An 18,633-nucleotide genomic window follows, 5' to 3' on the forward strand; every position below is an offset into this window, starting at 1 on the left:
AAGAGTCCAGAGAAGGGCAACAAAAATAATTAGGAGAATGGAGAACATCAGCTATGAGGAAAGACTACAAGCACTGAACTTATTCTCTCTGGAGAAGAGACGATTAAGGGGGGATATGATATCAATGTACAAATACTGTACTGGTGACCCTAGCATAAGGAACAAACTATTCAAAGAAAGGGAATACAATAAGACACGTGGCCACTCACTAGAGGAAAGGCGGTTTAACCCTAAAGTACGTAGGGGGTTCTTCACTTTCAGAGCAGTAAGGACGTGGAATTCTCTTCTACAAACAGTCGTATCAGCAGGGAGCATCGATAGTTTCAAAAAACTATTAGATGGGCACCTTAAAGTCCACAACGTACAGGGGTATACAATGTACGGTTAACAGCAAACACACACATCATAGGTTGAACTAGATGGACTGATGTCTTTTTTCAACCTCACTAACTATGTAACTATGTAACTATGGTAATGCCTTTTAATGTTTTTCCTTTTTTCTGATCCCTGTGATTTTATTTAATTTATTTATTTTTTCAACCTAAACAATGGTCTCCTTATTATGTCCTCCTTAGTCTGGATGTCATATAGTTCTCTGGCTTATCCTAAATATATGGGCTTGTAATAATTTATTTTCAGGATATGCTTGCCATATTTTATATTCTTATATTTTAGTGATGATATTATTATATTATGTTTTTCACCAAAGTGTATTTGCTATGATTCTAGCGATATGCTAATTAGCCCCGATGCTATTGCATTATTTTGCTTCCGGTTCCTATCTGCAGCTATGGCATTGGGCTACTTTTATATTAATTGTATAATAATATACCTAATGCATTGGTACCTTCACTTCCTGGGCTCGTTCTGCACTCCGTGGCCATCATTGCCTCACTTCCGGTGTAAACCGGAAGTGACGCTACGCTTCTGGTTGCAACCAGAGCGAGGCTAGGAGCACACGCTGGCGCCATTTTGGCGGAAGTGGCGGTACAGTGCGCGCTGTGAAACAGGTGTAGACCATCCCACCCTCATTTTTGGATCTATAAAACCATTCATCGTCCTCCTACAGACTGAACAATATCCTTTGATAATATCCATTAGGACGAAACGCGTCAGCAGCCTCCAGTAGACTTCATCTTGCCATTTGTGTATTGCCTGTTACCATGCAATTTTTGTAAGTGCAAGTCTTTACTTTTTATTAAAAGTTATTGTGCACTTTTTTCTTGGCTTCCATGTGGTCTGGTGCATGAGAGACTTCTACCTCTCCCTCTATACTCCCATGAGCCTGGAACCATATCCTTGGTCATTTCATAGGAGGATTCTGGATCATCATTTAAGTCTGGTTGGTCTGTTTGTCATATGATAATACAGGCCCACAGCATCTGGTGAGCGCCCATTTCATTTATTTACCTGTTGACGGGACGGCTTTCACTTTGCAGTCACTATTGTGTTTTCCATCAAGATTTACCACTGTTTGGGACTTCATTTTACTTTGATTATCCTTTTATATGGGACTTCATTTGATTCATTTATTCATTTGTTTCAATTGATAATGTTATCATTTGATGTCATTTTGATTATGTATATTCACATGTCACATTTGTTTAGTACTGCACTTATTTTTTACTCTACATTTTTATGACTTGTTTATCAGTTATTTAGTGCTGGCAGCTTTATGTTTTGGTATCAGCACTTAACTAGACCACACCTACGTTACAGGTATGAACTCCTCTTCCATAACTTTTTTTAGAACAAGGGGAGGAAGCAATCGTATGCAGACCAAATTCTGACAGACCAGGGAGGAACCAACAGGTTCGGATTGATATAGCAATACTCGATGCAACAAACCGACATTGGGAAAACTGATCCACAACCTTTCTGCACGAATATTGTCTCCTGAAGAGGTAGGAGTGATTAATCTACAAGTTTCAGTTAGATCAGGACTTACAGTATATAGGTTGTTTCGGAACATTAGATGGAATGTTCATTTTTTGCATAAACAAAAATCCTGGACAAAATCCTGCCCTTTTTGGTGAAACAATCAACATTCTGTATTAAAGACACTAATTATTTTTTACACAGATTGAAACTTTTACCACAATGTCAGGGGAATTAAATGCTTGTAACCTGGGATGTCAATAGTCTATATACATTCATACCACATCAAGCTGGTAATAATGCAGCTATTGGATTAATCAAGGACAGTGAATGCTATTCGGGATCACAAATACAGTTGTTTGAGAGACTATTTCAGATTTCTTTGCCTAACAATTTCTTTTTATTTCAGGACCAATTCTTCTTGCAGCTAAGTGGAGTTTCAATGGGTTCTAATGTCACACCGCTGTTTGCTTGTGCATTCATGACTAAGTTTGAACAGAAATACATCTATCCAAATTAATTATTTAGGACACATTGAGCCACCTGGTGGTGCTTCATTGATGATGTTTTTGCAATCTGGCATGGCAACATTGAATCATTACGATTGTTTGATGAGATGCTCAATGCTTATAGACCAGATATCCAGTTTGGCATGTGTGTGGGGAGTACATCTGTTTCATTTTTGGATACCAGGATTTACATTGATAACAACAGGATTGAATCAGACCTGCTTACAATACCCACAGATAGAAATCAACTGCTACTGTTTGATAGTTTTCATCCACCTTATATATTTAGATCTATTGTACTTAGTCAACTATGTAGGATGAAACGTATTGTACACAATAAAGCCAGGTGTAAGAGAAGAATTAGAGAGATGTGCCCAAAGTTTAGAGATTGGGGATATCCTCAGAATACCATCACACAAGAAATAAAGAAATTACATCAAGAGAAGGAACAATATATCTTCGGTAGACTAAAGAGTGATGTGAGACATTTACCTTTCTCTATGCAATATCATAGTTACAGTGAGGACATCTTCAGAATCATCAGACATCACTAGCCTTTATTGGCATACCCAGATGTAGAGTTATTTCAACAAATTCCATTAAAAGTGTATCGCAGAAATAAAACATTAAGAGATATGTTGGCTGCATAGAGTGGAATCTTATGATGAAAGGGGAGAATTATATTTACCCAAGCAGTGGACATAAATTCAGGATTAAAGATTTCCACACATGTCAGTCTTCTTATGTAATCTCTATTTTAATGTGTCAATGAAACCTGATTTATGTAGGAAAAACAACACAGACGATTAGGGATCATATTTAGTGTTGAGCGAACACGGACTGTATTATTCGTGTTCGTACCGAATAATTTGATTTTTTTTACCCGAACACGGACACGGACACTTTACTGTATGTTCGGGTAAAAATCCGTGTTCGGTCGTTTTATTTCCGGGTTTTGCATGCTTTGGCGCTCTTTTCATGGCGGGCTTTCAACAGCCAATCAACAATCGTTTAACTGGTGTGCCTTAAGCCATCCCAGCCATGCCTGCAAATGTCTTAGTAGCTGTGATTGGCCGTCTGAAGCATGTGACCAAGTCTTTATAAGTTCGAGGCAGCCGCCGCAGCAGCGTCATTCTGCTGCTTAGCTAAGGGACAGAGCACACATCAATGTGCTGGCTGCTGATTAGGGAAAGATAGGCAGGAAAAAACCATTTGTGTCCGGATAGAATTGAGGGACAGGTCGGAGTGTTTAGGCAGGGCGAGTTGTAGGCATTTTAGGGATAGAGTCTGCTGAATTATAGGGTCAGTGTCTTCTACAAACTACAATCGATATTGCTGTGTGGGGGGTGGGGTGAATCTGCACTCAATCCTGATCTACGATCTCTTCTCAATCCTGTTAGGGACAGAGTCTGCTGAATTTTAGGGAAACTGTGTTCTACAAACTACAATCGATATTGCTGTGTGGTGTGGGATTGGAGATAGGCAGGTGTCAGTGATCCACATCCATTTTTCTGTGTGTGAGCTGCAGTGAACACAATCTTTTTGGGCTGCAGTGAACACAATCTTTTTGGGCTGCAGTGAACACAATCTTTTTGGGCTGCAGTGAACACAATCTTTTTGGGCTGCAGTGAACACAATCTTTTTGGGGTGCAGTGAACAAAATCTTTTTGGGGTGCAGTGAACACAATCCTTTTTGGTGTGCAGTGAACACAATCTTTGTGGGGTGCAGTGAACAAAATCCTTTGTGGGGTGCAGTGAACACAATCTTTTTGGGGTGCAGTGAACAAAATCCTTTTTGGGGTGCAGTGAACAACATCCTTTTTGGGGTGCAGTGAACACAATCTTTTTGGGGTGCAGTGAACAAAATCCTTTGTGGGGTGCAGTGAACACAATCTTTTTGGGGTGCAGTGAACACAATCTTTTTGGGGTGGAGTGAACAACATCCTTTTTGGGGTGCAGTGAACAAAATCCTTTTTGGGGTGCAGTGAACAAAATCATTTTTGGGGTGCAGTGAACACAATCTTTTTGGGGTGCAGTGAACACAATCTTTGTGGGGTGCAGTGAACACAATCTTTTTGGGGTGGAGTGAACAACATCCTTTTTGGGGTGCAGTGAACAACATCCTTTTTGGGGTGCAGTGAACACAATCTTTTTGGGGTGCAGTGAACACAATCTTTGTGGGGTACAGTGAACAGAATCTTTGTGGGGTGCAGTGAACACAATCTTTGGGGGGTACAGTGAACACAATCTTTTTGGGGTGCAGTGAACACAATCTTTGTGGGGTGCAGTGAACACAATCTTTTTGGGGTGGAGTGAACAAAATCATTTTTGGGGTGCAGTGAACAACATCCTTTTTGGGGTGCAGTGATCAAAATCCTTTTTGGGGTGCAGTGAACACAATCTTTTTGGGGTGCAGTGAACAAAATCCTTTGTGGGGTGCAGTGAACAGAATCTTTGTGGGGTGCAGTGAACACAATCTTTGGGGGGGTACAGTGAACACAATCTTTTTGGGGTGCAGTGAACACAATCTTTGTGGGGTACAGTGAACAGAATCTTTGTGGGGTGCAGTGAACACAATCTTTGGGGGGTACAGTGAACACAATCTTTTTGGGGTGCAGTGAACACAATCTTTGGGGGGTACAGTGAACACAATCTTTTTGGGGTGCAGTGAACACAATCTTTGTGGGGTGCAGTGAACACAATCTTTGGGGGGGTACAGTGAACACAATCTTTTTGGGGTGCAGTGAACAACATCCTTTTAGGGTGCAGTGAACACAATCTTTGTGGGGTGCAGTGAACAACATCCTTTTAGGGTGCAGTGAACACAATCTTTGTGGAGTACAGTGAACAGAATCTTTGTGGGGTGCAGTGAACACAATCTTTGGGGGGGTACAGTGAACACAATCTTTGTGAGGTGCAGTGAACACAATCTTTGTGGGGTGCAGTGAACACAATCATTGTGGGGTGCAGTGAACTCAATCTTTGTGGGGTACAGTGAACACAATCTCATACTTCTGAAGATTTGAGGGTGCTGCCTGTTCCATACTCCCCCTACTCCTCATCTAGCCTTTTAGGGGTACAAACAATAGTAATTGGGGCCTAGTGTGGTTGTGTACGTGTGATATACATACACTTTTTTTGGATCATATTTTCTATTCCGCTATTTAATCAAAAACCTTTGGGGATCAGTTAAATTGGGGGATAGTCTGTGTTGGTACGTGTGAGAGAGATCCACCTTTCCAAGTTGTTGGGGTTCATCTCATACTTCTGAAGGTTTGAGGGTGCTGCCTGTTCCATACTCCCCCTACTCCTAGCCTTTTAGGGGTACAAACAATAGTAATTGGGGCCTAGTGTGGTTGTGTACGTGTGATATACATACACTTTTTTTGGATCATATTTTCTATTCCGCTATTTAATCAAAAACCTTTGGGGATCAGTTAAATTGGGGGATAGTCTGTGTTGGTACGTGTGAGAGAGATCCACCTTTCCAAGTTGTTGGGGTTCATCTCATACTTCTGAAGGTTTGAGGGTGCTGCCTGTTCCATACCCCCCCTACTCCTCATCTAGCCTTTTAGGGGTACAAACAATAGTAATTGGGGCCTAGTGTGGTTGTGTACGTGTGATATACATACACTTTTTTTGGATCATATTTTCTATTCCGCTATTTAATCAAAAACCTTTGGGGATCAGTTAAATTGGGGGATAGTCTGTGTTGGTACGTGTGAGAGAGATCCACCTTTCCAAGTTGTTGGGGTTCATCTCATACTTCTGAAGGTTTGAGGGTGCTGCCTGTTCCATACCCCCCCTACTCCTCATCTAGCCTTTTAGGGGTACAAACAATAGTAATTGGGGCCTAGTGTGGTTGTGTACGTGTGATATACATACACTTTTTTTGGATCATATTTTCTATTCCGCTATTTAATCAAAAACCTTTGGGGATCAGTTAAATTGGGGGATAGTCTGTGTTGGTACGTGTGAGAGAGATCCACCTTTCCAAGTTGTTGGGGTTCATCTCATACTTCTGAAGGTTTGAGGGTGCTGCCTGTTCCATACTCCCCCTACTCCTAGCCTTTTAGGGGTACAAACAATAGTAATTGGGGCCTAGTGTGGTTGTGTACGTGTGATATACATACACTTTTTTTGGATCATATTTTCTATTCCGCTATTTAATCAAAAACCTTTGGGGATCAGTTAAATTGGGGGATAGTCTGTGTTGGTACGTGTGAGAGAGATCCACCTTTCCAAGTTGTTGGGGTTCATCTCATACTTCTGAAGGTTTGAGGGTGCTGCCTGTTCCATACTCCCCCTACTCCTAGCCTTTTAGGGGTACAAACAATAGTAATTGGGGCCTAGTGTGGTTGTGTACGTGTGATATACATACACTTTTTTTGGATCATATTTTCTATTCCGCTATTTAATCAAAAACCTTTGGGGATCAGTTAAATTGGGGGATAGTCTGTGTTGGTACGTGTGAGAGAGATCCACCTTTCCAAGTTGTTGGGGTTCATCTCATACTTCTGAAGGTTTGAGGGTGCTGCCTGTTCCATACTCCCCCTACTCCTAGCCTTTTAGGGGTACAAACAATAGTAATTGGGGCCTAGTGTGGTTGTGTACGTGTGATATACATACACTTTTTTTGGATCATATTTTCTATTCCGCTATTTAATCAAAAACCTTTGGGGATCAGTTAAATTGGGGGATAGTCTGTGTTGGTACGTGTGAGAGAGATCCACCTTTCCAAGTTGTTGGGGTTCATCTCATACTTCTGAAGGTTTGAGGGTGCTGCCTGTTCCATACTCCCCCTACTCCTCATCTAGCCTTTTAGGGGTACAAACAATAGTAATTGGGGCCCAGTGTGGTTGTGTACGTGTGATATACATACACTTTTTTTGGATCATATTTTCTATTCCGCTATTTAATCAAAAACCTTTGGGGATCAGTTAAATTGGGGGATAGTCTGTGTTGGTACGTGTGAGAGAGATCCACCTTTCCAAGTTGTTGGGGTTCATCTCATACTTCTGAAGGTTTGAGGGTGCTGCCTGTTCCATACTCCCCCTACTCCTAGCCTTTTAGGGGTACAAACAATAGTAATTGGGGCCTAGTGTGGTTGTGTACGTGTGATATACATACACTTTTTTTGGATCATATTTTCTATTCCGCTATTTAATCAAAAACCTTTGGGGATCAGTTAAATTGGGGGATAGTCTGTGTTGGTACGTGTGAGAGAGATCCACCTTTCCAAGTTGTTGGGGTTCATCTCATACTTCTGAAGGTTTGAGGGTGCTGCCTGTTCCATACTCCCCCTACTCCTCATCTAGCCTTTTAGGGGTACAAACAATAGTAATTGGGGCCCAGTGTGGTTGTGTACGTGTGATATACATACACTTTTTTTGGATCATATTTTCTATTCCGCTATTTAATCAAAAACCTTTGGGGATCAGTTAAATTGGGGGATAGTCTGTGTTGGTACGTGTGAGAGAGATCCACCTTTCCAAGTTGTTGGGGTTCATCTCATACTTCTGAAGGTTTGAGGGTGCTGCCTGTTCCATACTCCCCCTACTCCTAGCCTTTTAGGGGTACAAACAATAGTAATTGGGGCCTAGTGTGGTTGTGTACGTGTGATATACATACACTTTTTTTGGATCATATTTTCTATTCCGCTATTTAATCAAAAACCTTTGGGGATCAGTTAAATTGGGGGATAGTCTGTGTTGGTACGTGTGAGAGAGATCCACCTTTCCAAGTTGTTGGGGTTCATCTCATACTTCTGAAGGTTTGAGGGTGCTGCCTGTTCCATACTCCCCCTACTCCTCATCTAGCCTTTTAGGGGTACAAACAATAGTAATTGGGGCCCAGTGTGGTTGTGTACGTGTGATATACATACACTTTTTTTGGATCATATTTTCTATTCCGCTATTTAATCAAAAACCTTTGGGGATCAGTTAAATTGGGGGATAGTCTGTGTTGGTACGTGTGAGAGAGATCCACCTTTCCAAGTTGTTGGGGTTCATCTCATACTTCTGAAGGTTTGAGGGTGCTGCCTGTTCCATACTCCCCCTACTCCTAGCCTTTTAGGGGTACAAACAATAGTAATTGGGGCCTAGTGTGGTTGTGTACGTGTGATATACATACACTTTTTTTGGATCATATTTTCTATTCCGCTATTTAATCAAAAACCTTTGGGGATCAGTTAAATTGGGGGATAGTCTGTGTTGGTACGTGTGAGAGAGATCCACCTTTCCAAGTTGTTGGGGTTCATCTCATACTTCTGAAGGTTTGAGGGTGCTGCCTGTTCCATACTCCCCCTACTCCTCATCTAGCCTTTTAGGGGTACAAACAATAGTAATTGGGGCCCAGTGTGGTTGTGTACGTGTGATATACATACACTTTTTTTGGATCATATTTTCTATTCCGCTATTTAATCAAAAACCTTTGGGGATCAGTTAAATTGGGGGATAGTCTGTGTTGGTACGTGTGAGAGAGATCCACCTTTCCAAGTTGTTGGGGTTCATCTCATACTTCTGAAGGTTTGAGGGTGCTGCCTGTTCCATACTCCCCCTACTCCTCATCTAGCCTTTTAGGGGTACAAACAATAGTAATTGGGGCCCAGTGTGGTTGTGTACGTGTGATATACATACACTTTTTTTGGATCATATTTTCTATTCCGCTATTTAATCAAAAACCTTTGGGGATCAGTTAAATTGGGGGATAGTCTGTGTTGGTACGTGTGAGAGAGATCCACCTTTCCAAGTTGTTGGGGTTCATCTCATACTTCTGAAGGTTTGAGGGTGCTGCCTGTTCCATACTCCCCCTACTCCTAGCCTTTTAGGGGTACAAACAATAGTAATTGGGGCCTAGTGTGGTTGTGTACGTGTGATATACATACACTTTTTTTGGATCATATTTTCTATTCCGCTATTTAATCAAAAACCTTTGGGGATCAGTTAAATTGGGGGATAGTCTGTGTTGGTACGTGTGAGAGAGATCCACCTTTCCAAGTTGTTGGGGTTCATCTCATACTTCTGAAGGTTTGAGGGTGCTGCCTGTTCCATACTCCCCCTACTCCTCATCTAGCCTTTTAGGGGTGGATCCCCGTTACAAGGACAACGTACCGTCCTTAATTCACTCACTGGAGCGCGATCGCAAGATGCGCGAGTACAAGCGCACGCTGGTAGACGCCATGCTGCTGGCATTCCCATCTGACAGCGGGGCCACAGTGGAAGCACAAGGCAGAGGAGGAGGAGGAGGAGGTCGCCAACGCAACCAGGGCACCGCCAGCACCTCAGAAGGCAGGGTTAGCATGGCCGAAATGTGGAAAAGCTTTGTCAGCACGCCACAACAAACAGCAGCACCAGCAGCTCAGATGGAACGTCTTAGCAGGAGGCAGCATTTTACCAACATGGTGGAGCAGTATGTGTGCACACGCCTACATGTAGTGAATGACGGGTCTGCCCCCTTCAACTTCTGGGTCTCCAAATTGGGCACATGGCCTGAGCTTGCCCTTTACGCCTTGGAGGTGCTGGCGTGCCCTGCAGCCAGTGTATTATCTGAACGGGTATTTAGCACGGCTGGGGGCGTTATAACAGACAAGCGCAGCCGCCTGTCCAGAGACAATGTGGACAAGCTCACGTTCATTAAAATGAACCAGGCATGGATCCCACGGGACTTTTCCGTACCTTATGCAGAATAGCAATGGATACCGACCTTACCCACCCATTGTTCCATTTTTGCTCTTTCTCACTCTTTTGGGGTGTACCCTCATTTAAAATTTTTGAAAAGAAGCAGTGTTGGCTACCTCGTCCTCCTCCTCAGGGCCAGATTAATGTAGGGGCTATTGGAGCTGCAGCTCCAGGCCCCTACCTTTTATATAGGCCCCGGGTTGGCCATATTCACTGTTACCGCTCTTCTGTCACTTGTAAACACAGAAGTCTGGCTTCTATGCTCGCTTCCCCAGGCAGCACCCTCAGAACCTCCCCACACAGCGTGAAGGCCGGACAAGGAGGGACAGTTGGCGATGCATGGATGTGTTTATGGGCTTCAGAGACAGCATCCCATGTTGAATTAGGCATGCATGGCTGCACCCTTCCTCCTCTGGGTGCATGGCAAGGCACGGCCCTTAAGGCCCTTCAAAATCCTCAGCACCAAGCCCATGATGCTGTTAATCCGGCCCTGGTCCTCCTCCACCGCCGCTTCCACCTACACCGCCCATAGGTGTGCGCAGCCTATTGCATTAAGGTGTGCACCCCAAAGTTGAAATACACATGCATGTGTTTGCCAGCAGGGAGAGTAATGTATCGGGGCCATGTACCTGTAGGCAAGGAGAAATAGAGCAGAGCAGGTCCCAGGGAGATCTTTCCCATCTCCTCACTGGCAATGCTATGTGCCCTAGGTGATTAGGGTGTGCCCAGGCACACCCAGCACACCCTGTGCGCACGCCTATGTCACCGCCACATCCACCACCACCTCAACCTCCCTCCTACTCCATATGGGCCTCGTCCTTCAGAGATGAAGAAGAACATTGTTTTATTTTTCTGTTTTTTTTTGTTGTTTTAAGTTATTTCCCTATCCACATTTGTTTGCAGAGCACTTGCCATGCTCTTAATTACGTTTTGCTGCCATTTGCAGCACTCTAGCCCTTTCCTTTGGTGTTTTAGAGCCATTTTAGTGCCTTAAAGTTCGGGTCCCCATTGACTTCAATGGGGTTCGGTGTCCGGGAAAAGTTCGGTAAAAGTCCGGGACACGGACCCGGACTTTTTTTTAAAGTTCGGCCGAACCCGTCGAACACGGACATCTAGGTGTCCGCTCAACCCTAATCATATTGCTTAGGAAAAAACTTCCGGACTTGCCAATACCTAAGCATTTTTCTGAGCAGGGACACAAAGATTTAGATTTACGGTTTATGGTCTTAGAAGAAGTTCCCAGGGACAGAAGGGGTGGAGATAGGATTCTCAAACTGAAACAAACAGAGGTTTGGTGGATAAACTGACTTGGGTCGGTATATCCCCAGGGCATGTAGTGAGATTATGACTAGTATTTGTTTTTGTAAGTATAAATAACCTTGTTGCGAGTTTATGGATACATTATGGTTTATTGTTATGCTCTCTTGTAGGCTAAGAATGAACATGCAAGAGACAATTCAGTGAATAATTTAGGAAGATGGTCACATGCTATGAATATGTTTGGAGAATTGTACATGTCTGATATATAGCTCGACAGTTTTGAAACAACAAGATAAATATAGTAAAGTTTGTGCTAAAACTCATGAAAGTATTAATAATTAATAGTATGTCTTGTATAGTGCACTTTATGGGGTTATTTAGATAGGAGGGGCTGTTGAGGATTCACCTGTGTGGTTACACCCTTCCTTGTAGGTATATAGGTAGATATGTAAAGAATCAGACACAGCTTGATGAAGAGCAGGGATGCTTGAAACTGTGCAGTCCCTTTGATCACTATTTTTAATGGAGATTAACCACTTTAGGACCGGAGGATTTTCCTGCTTTAGGTCCAGGCCACTTTTTGCAACTTGGCACTGTGCAACTTTAACTGACAATTGCGCGGTCGTGCAACGCTCTACCCAAACTAAATTTACGTCCTTTTTTTTCCCACAAACAGAGCTTTATTTTGGTAGTATTTGATCACCTCTGCGCTTTTCATTTTTTGCGATATTAATAAAAAAAGAGCGACAATTTTGAAAAAAATAACAATATTTTTCTACTTTGACAGTTAAAAAATATCCAATATATTCAATTTTTGTCATATATTTAGGCAAAAATGTATTTAGCTACATGTCTTTGACAAAAAAATTCTCAATGAGCGTATTTTTAACCGCTTTAAGACTGGAAGATTTTACCCCTTTCCTGACCAGTCCATATTTTGCGATTCGGCACTGAGTTACTTTAAAGGACAATTGCGCGGTCGTGCAATACTGTACCCAAATTAAATTTATGTCCTTTTTTTCCCCACAAATAGAGATTTCTTTTGGTGGTATTTGATCACCTGTGCGATTTTTACTTTTTGCGCTATAAACAAAAAAAGAGCGACAATTTTGAAAAAATAACAATATTTTTCACATTTTTTTACATGAAATTCTCCCCCCCAAAAATGTAAAAATCAAAATTTTTTAACATTTTAGGCCAATTTGTTTTCTGCTACATATTTTTGGTAATAAAAAAATCGAAATAAGCGTATTTTGATTGGTTTGCGCAGAAGTTATCGCAGCTACTAACTACGGGAAAGATTTATGTCATTTTTATTGTTTTTGTTTAACGAGTAATGGCGGTGATCTGCGATTTTTTTTTGCGGGACTGCGACGTTTCGGCGGACAGGTCGGACCCTTGACTGACATTTTTTACACTTTTGGGGTTACCAGTGACATTACTACAGTAATCAGTGCTATAAATATGCACTGTTACTATAATAATGACACTGGCAGGGAAGGAGTTAACTTTATTTGAGAGGGAGGAGTTAAGTGTGTCCCTAGGGGCGTGATTCTTAGTGTGATTGGATGTGGCTACTGGTGTAAGAACAGAGAGCAACGGTCCTACATAGTAGAACCATGTGATCTCCATTCTCCATCCGTGAGTGAGCGGGAGCGCGCCTCCAGCTCGCTCCCCAGAGCCTCACAGGCTAGCGACGTAGACCTGAAGTGGATACTCCACACTTTGTGCACATAAAAATGAGCATTACTTCTTAAACTTCCCATTAAATTTTCTAACACAAATTTATAATTGTTCCCAAATCCCTTGCTTTATTTAAAAAATAAAGCAATTTTGTATGCTAATATAGAATTTGTAAACCCATTGTATACCAAATGGTATAGGTGATTAACAGAACTAATTTCTTATTTGGATGTCAAATTGTTAAACCTATATTTTTAAAACAATATTAATTGATTTCTTTTTTTATTTAAGAACAAATGGTATTTAAACATGGTCAGAACAACAAGAGCTAAGCAATCTATGTCTGTTCTTAAATTTGCAGAGTCACTCTGTGATACTTTATAGTGATGTTAAAAGCACACACAGTTAAACAGAAGATGCATTCTTAAAGCAGTTGTAAACCTAAAATAAAAAAAATAAAAATAAAAAAGCCTGCAAGACAAAGGCATAATGAGCTAGTATGCATCGCATACTAGCTCATTATGAATTACTTACCTTAGAACAAGAAGCCCCGACACGGACCCCCGGACACCGCTGCAGGCGCTGACATGATCCCACGGCGTCTCTTCTGGGTTTGGCGGCTCCGGCACTGTGATTGGCCAGAGCCGCGATGGCGTCACTCCCGCGCATGAGCGACTGCATGCACTGCAAATATCTCCTAAACCATGCCGGTTTAGGAGATATTAATTGTATCTACAGGTAAGCCTTATTATAGGCTTACCTGTAGTTAAAAGTGAAAAAAAAAGCGGTATACTACCGCTTTAACAATTTGCAACATCTCTGTGAGTGATAATAAGAATCACCAGCAGTCGGGAGCACCTATTATTACCTCTTTCCCTTGCAGATACATTACACAGTCCAGTCCTTGCCTAAATGTTGCATGCAATGCCTAAATTAGAAAGTTACGGGGTTAGGTACTGTATACCTGTTTTGCAAGTTGTGTTCTTTTTTTCTTTTTTTTTTTTTCTTTTTTTGCAGAGACTTAGCAAGTTCTCCCAGAGGTAGTTTTGTTTTTTAGCTTTTTTTTATGCTCTGATGTACTATCCAGTCAGAACAGGCACAAAAATCGTGTAAATAAAACACACATACAAAAAAAGAAAAAAAAAAGGTTTCTTTTGAAAGATGTAGCCATATAATTGACTATCTGTAAATGTTGTTAAGAAACACCAACAAAGAAATGTAAAACAGGATTCTAGAACTGCGACAGCTTGTAAAAGCTTGTTAAGCCATGTTAAAAAGACACTAATGTCCCCCTTAGAAAAAGCTGTTTCTTATTTATTATTTTCCCCAGCTCCACTCAACACAATTTTATCTGTTTCCTTTTTACTCTTTCAGAGCCTACAGTACTGATTGAACTCCTGGCAATTAATGTAATTAAAATTTATTGACAATGCAGCTGTCTGCTGAAGCCTCATTGTTGTGAATGCTTACTGTGCATCACTATTGAGTACTGCCATGGCAGTGTCAGACAGCTCATACCTCACTCAATTATATCAATGGCCAAGTCGCTTCCAAGAGTTCCTTTGGGGGTATGAATGTTATGCAGTGATAAGAGCTTTTCAAAACAGAATACTTGAGTTCCATCACTGGTGGGAAAAGAAAATGAAATATGCAATTCTATAGTGTTGAAAATGAATGTAATTGGCTTGACAACAAGCTTGGACAAGATGACCCATGCAAAATCTGAGTAGTGCATATGTCTCACTACGATATGGGATGTCTCAAATTTACCCCTACCTCTTAGAGAGAAATAACATTTTTATTTTGAATATTTGAAAGTTTAGGTGAATATGATCAAAGATATTTATTTGTGCATATGTTGGATATTTTTATCTTACAACTAACAGCAGTAATCACATTATGAATATTATTGAGTCAAAATGATAGCTCAGTGATCAATTTTATTATATTTATATATTGAAATATATGTTGTTATTTTCTTTTAACTATAAACAAACAAAATACAGGATAAAACAACAGTGCATGGTACAGTGTAATGCATCAATAAATGTAAAAAGGAACTGACACCTTTCTAGAGTAGTTCACAAAGTGGGTCACATCAAGAGAAAACAGTAATTCGGAACTCCACTTTAGGAAAAAAGTGACACATTTCCAGAGCAGTTCACAAAATTGGTTGTACCAAAATAGGATCATGAGTATAATGCCAATTATTGGTAAGTCTTGTTTTCAAAAACTGCACATATTAATGCTGCAACATACCAAAGTGAAGCGACATCCCTTATACAAAAGATTCACATTTATATACAAACACCTTTTTTGACTTTATTTACTAAGGAACCTTTTGGATGAAATGTCAAAGACGTTAAAAATTGAGGATAGATGAGCAGTCTATGTGAGATGATGTCAACATGGAAAATATAATTGTTTCTATCTTTTCTGGTAATGAATTGTATTATGAAAGTGTTATAAAATGGTGTGGCTATCTACTGACTTAAGTGAAAGCTGTTGAACTAGGCTATTGAGCCTAATTGGATGAATCCGTTTGGCAGCCTTCGTGGATTGAAACTTTCAGCCACACTTAGCATCAGAATAGGATATATAAGCTGTATATATAAACTAAGGGAGTATGTCCGTGCAGATTCCCAGGATTGGAAGGTGGATGTGGTGGTAGTGCAAAAACAGGAGGATACTAATAAGGAGCCTAATTTTAACTAAGTATCAGACCAAACCTTTTCTGGTATTATAGCAGCAAAACATGCTTTATAAGCAGGATAGTGTAGGTAAGACTTATGTGTGGTTGCTAAGGTAGGATTTTCAGGCCATCCAGTAGTTTTTCTCTTCGTTGGAAAGCAGATTCAAGAACACAGCACTCCCTGTTTCTTCATTCTGTCCTTACATTACCACTCTCTCCTGCAGTGACGTGAAGTCAGTAGGAGAAAACAGTGTGAACACTGGGGGACCTAGGAGATCAACAGTGTAATTATTGGTTTGCCCGCAGACTTTGGGATATTTTTAGTGAATGGAGCAGTGTTTAATGGGCACCATGAAAGGTGAGTGTGTACTGCTTTTGTTTACATGTATCAGTTGTTTTAGCAAAAATGTTATCGCAAAGGTGTCACTTCAATGTATTTGTATTATTTAGTTCTTAAGTAGAGTTGGGCAAACAGTTCTAGCCCAGCAAAAGTGTGACCCAAACATTGCCTGTTCGCTTGTATAGTGAACACCTAAATTTGCGTGACGCTCGGCGAGATGTTCACTGGCTGAGCACCCCTCAATGCACTGCACACCACACAGTGCATTCTAGGGCCCTAAATGGCCAAAGCAATGCACCCGACCACTAGTCAGGTGCAGAGCTTTATCCACTCAGAGCACAGAGCACTGTCAGAGCCATGATTGGACAAGTCAGCTGAATTATTTGAACACAGCTTCAGCCACTTGCTGATTGAGGATGCACAAGCATTACTTGATTCTGATGTTGGTTCTGAGGTAGAGGAAGGGAGAAACATGAGCCTACAGTGAGGGAAGAACACTGATAAACAACATATTGACAGTCATGTTCCCCCAGCTTCAGCGTATTGCCAAGTTGGCTGCAATGATTATGAGGATGGAGGGGATGAGGATGATGAGGTCACTGACATGATTTGGGTGCCAGATAAAGCTGAGGAAGAAATTGAGGGGCAAGCACAATCCCAACTAGGCAGGTGGTTCTCCAGGGGCAGCCATCATGGAAGAGTAGCCACCCTATTCCAACCGATTAAGGAGCTGTTATCTCTGGGCTCACTTCCCACAGCTCAGCTGTGTGGGCCTTTTTTAGCACATGTGCAGCTGAGCGCACTGTTGCAATTTGCAATCTCTGCCACAGGCAAATCAAGCGTGGCATAAACACAAGCCATTTGGGTACCATATGCTTGACAAGGCATTTAACCTCCCACACTTAACCCATTGGCGAGAGCACCTGCCACACAAAAAAGGGACACAATTATTTTATTTTCCTTCTCATTCCTCACCTTTCATGTCTACCCCCACTATATCTCATGACCTATCAGTAGCCTCCACTGACAGGGATGATGATATAGCAAAGGCTGTCACAGGTCCTTGCAACACATCTGCCAGCAGCACGCCACCAGCTGTAGAGTAAAGCAGGCTATTTCTCTGCCCCCAAAAATATACACTCCCTGCCACCCACATGCCCAGTGTCTAAATTCCAGCTTGTCCGAATTGCTGGCTTTACAACTCCTGCCTTTCCATCTGGTGCATTCTGCCCCCCTTTGTGAATTTGCAGAATGTGCTGTACCACAATGGCAGGTTCCCAGGCGCTATTTCTTTGCACTTTTGGCCATTCCAGCTCTGTACCATCACGTGTGCAATGTTTTGGCATCGTTGGGCAAGACAGTCAGCAGGAAGGTCCACATTACTGCTTACACTTGGTCCAGCAAGCATGGTCAGGGACTAAATATTTTGTTCACAGCACACTGGATAACTCTGCTTGCAACTAAGAAGAATGCAGGAAAGGGCTCAGTGCTGGAGCTTGTTTTACCACCATGTCTCCAAACAGCTGGTGGTGATGATTCAAGATCTGTCAGCTCCACCCCCTCCATGCCTTCCTCTGCTGAATTGTCCTATGAATGACCAGTACCCCCTAAGCATTTAAGGGGATATTCAAGGAGTCAGGCTAAAAGATGCCATGCAGTGCTTCAGATGGTCTGTCTAAGGGACAGGAGCCACACTAGAGCAGAGATTCTTCCAGCTCTGTAGGGGCAGGCCCAGAGGGGGTTCACACCACAGCAGCTTGAGCCAGAAATGGTGGTGTGCACAACTGGCACTAACCTTCTGTCATCCCTGTGAAAGGGAAAGGTGATACATGTACCATGAAAACAATTTGATGGTGCTGCATTTCCTAAACAGTTACCCAGGGTTGAAGGCCAGAAGAGTCTGTAGCCATTTTAGGCAGTCATACGTAGCCAGTGTTCGTTTGGCTGAAATTCAGTGGGAATTCCACCTACCCATAAACCGTCTGATTTGTGACATACCCACCAAGTACAACTCAACTTTGGCAATGCTGCAGCATCAACAAGTATGTCAGGACTTGGACTTGAACCTGGGCCCTCTGCTTTGTCTGGCAATTAATCTTCTTGTTCAGTAATCTAACTATGTTCGTCCCTTGGGGACCAGCGAGACCCTCTTTCGACATCGGGAACACACAATGATGAAATCAGACACAGACAGACAGGTAGGTTCAAAGTGTGTTCAATCTTTATGGTAGCGTTTGGGGGTTAAATGCAAAAGGAAACATAGGGAGGGTGAGGGTTCTCAACCAATCAGAATATTACATTCAATAACACCTTCCATAATAACCAATCAAAGCATGACAGATAACATCACCTCCCATCATTACATATATCATGAAATGTCAAATATTGGTGAAAATCAAAGGTCAGCATGAAAATTCTGATCAGCATTAGAAATGTTAATTATTGTCCTATCAATAAACAGTTATCAGGAGTAGGTTATCATGACCGCAGCTTAACCACTTCAGCCCCGGAAGGTTTTATCCCCTTAATGACCAGGCCATTTTTTGCGATTCGGCACTGCGTTACTTTAACAGAAAATTGCGCAGTCATGCA

This window comes from Pelophylax lessonae, assembly GCF_965119305.1.
Source record: "Pelophylax lessonae genome assembly, chromosome: 5".
Taxonomy (NCBI): Eukaryota; Metazoa; Chordata; class Amphibia; order Anura; family Ranidae; genus Pelophylax; species Pelophylax lessonae.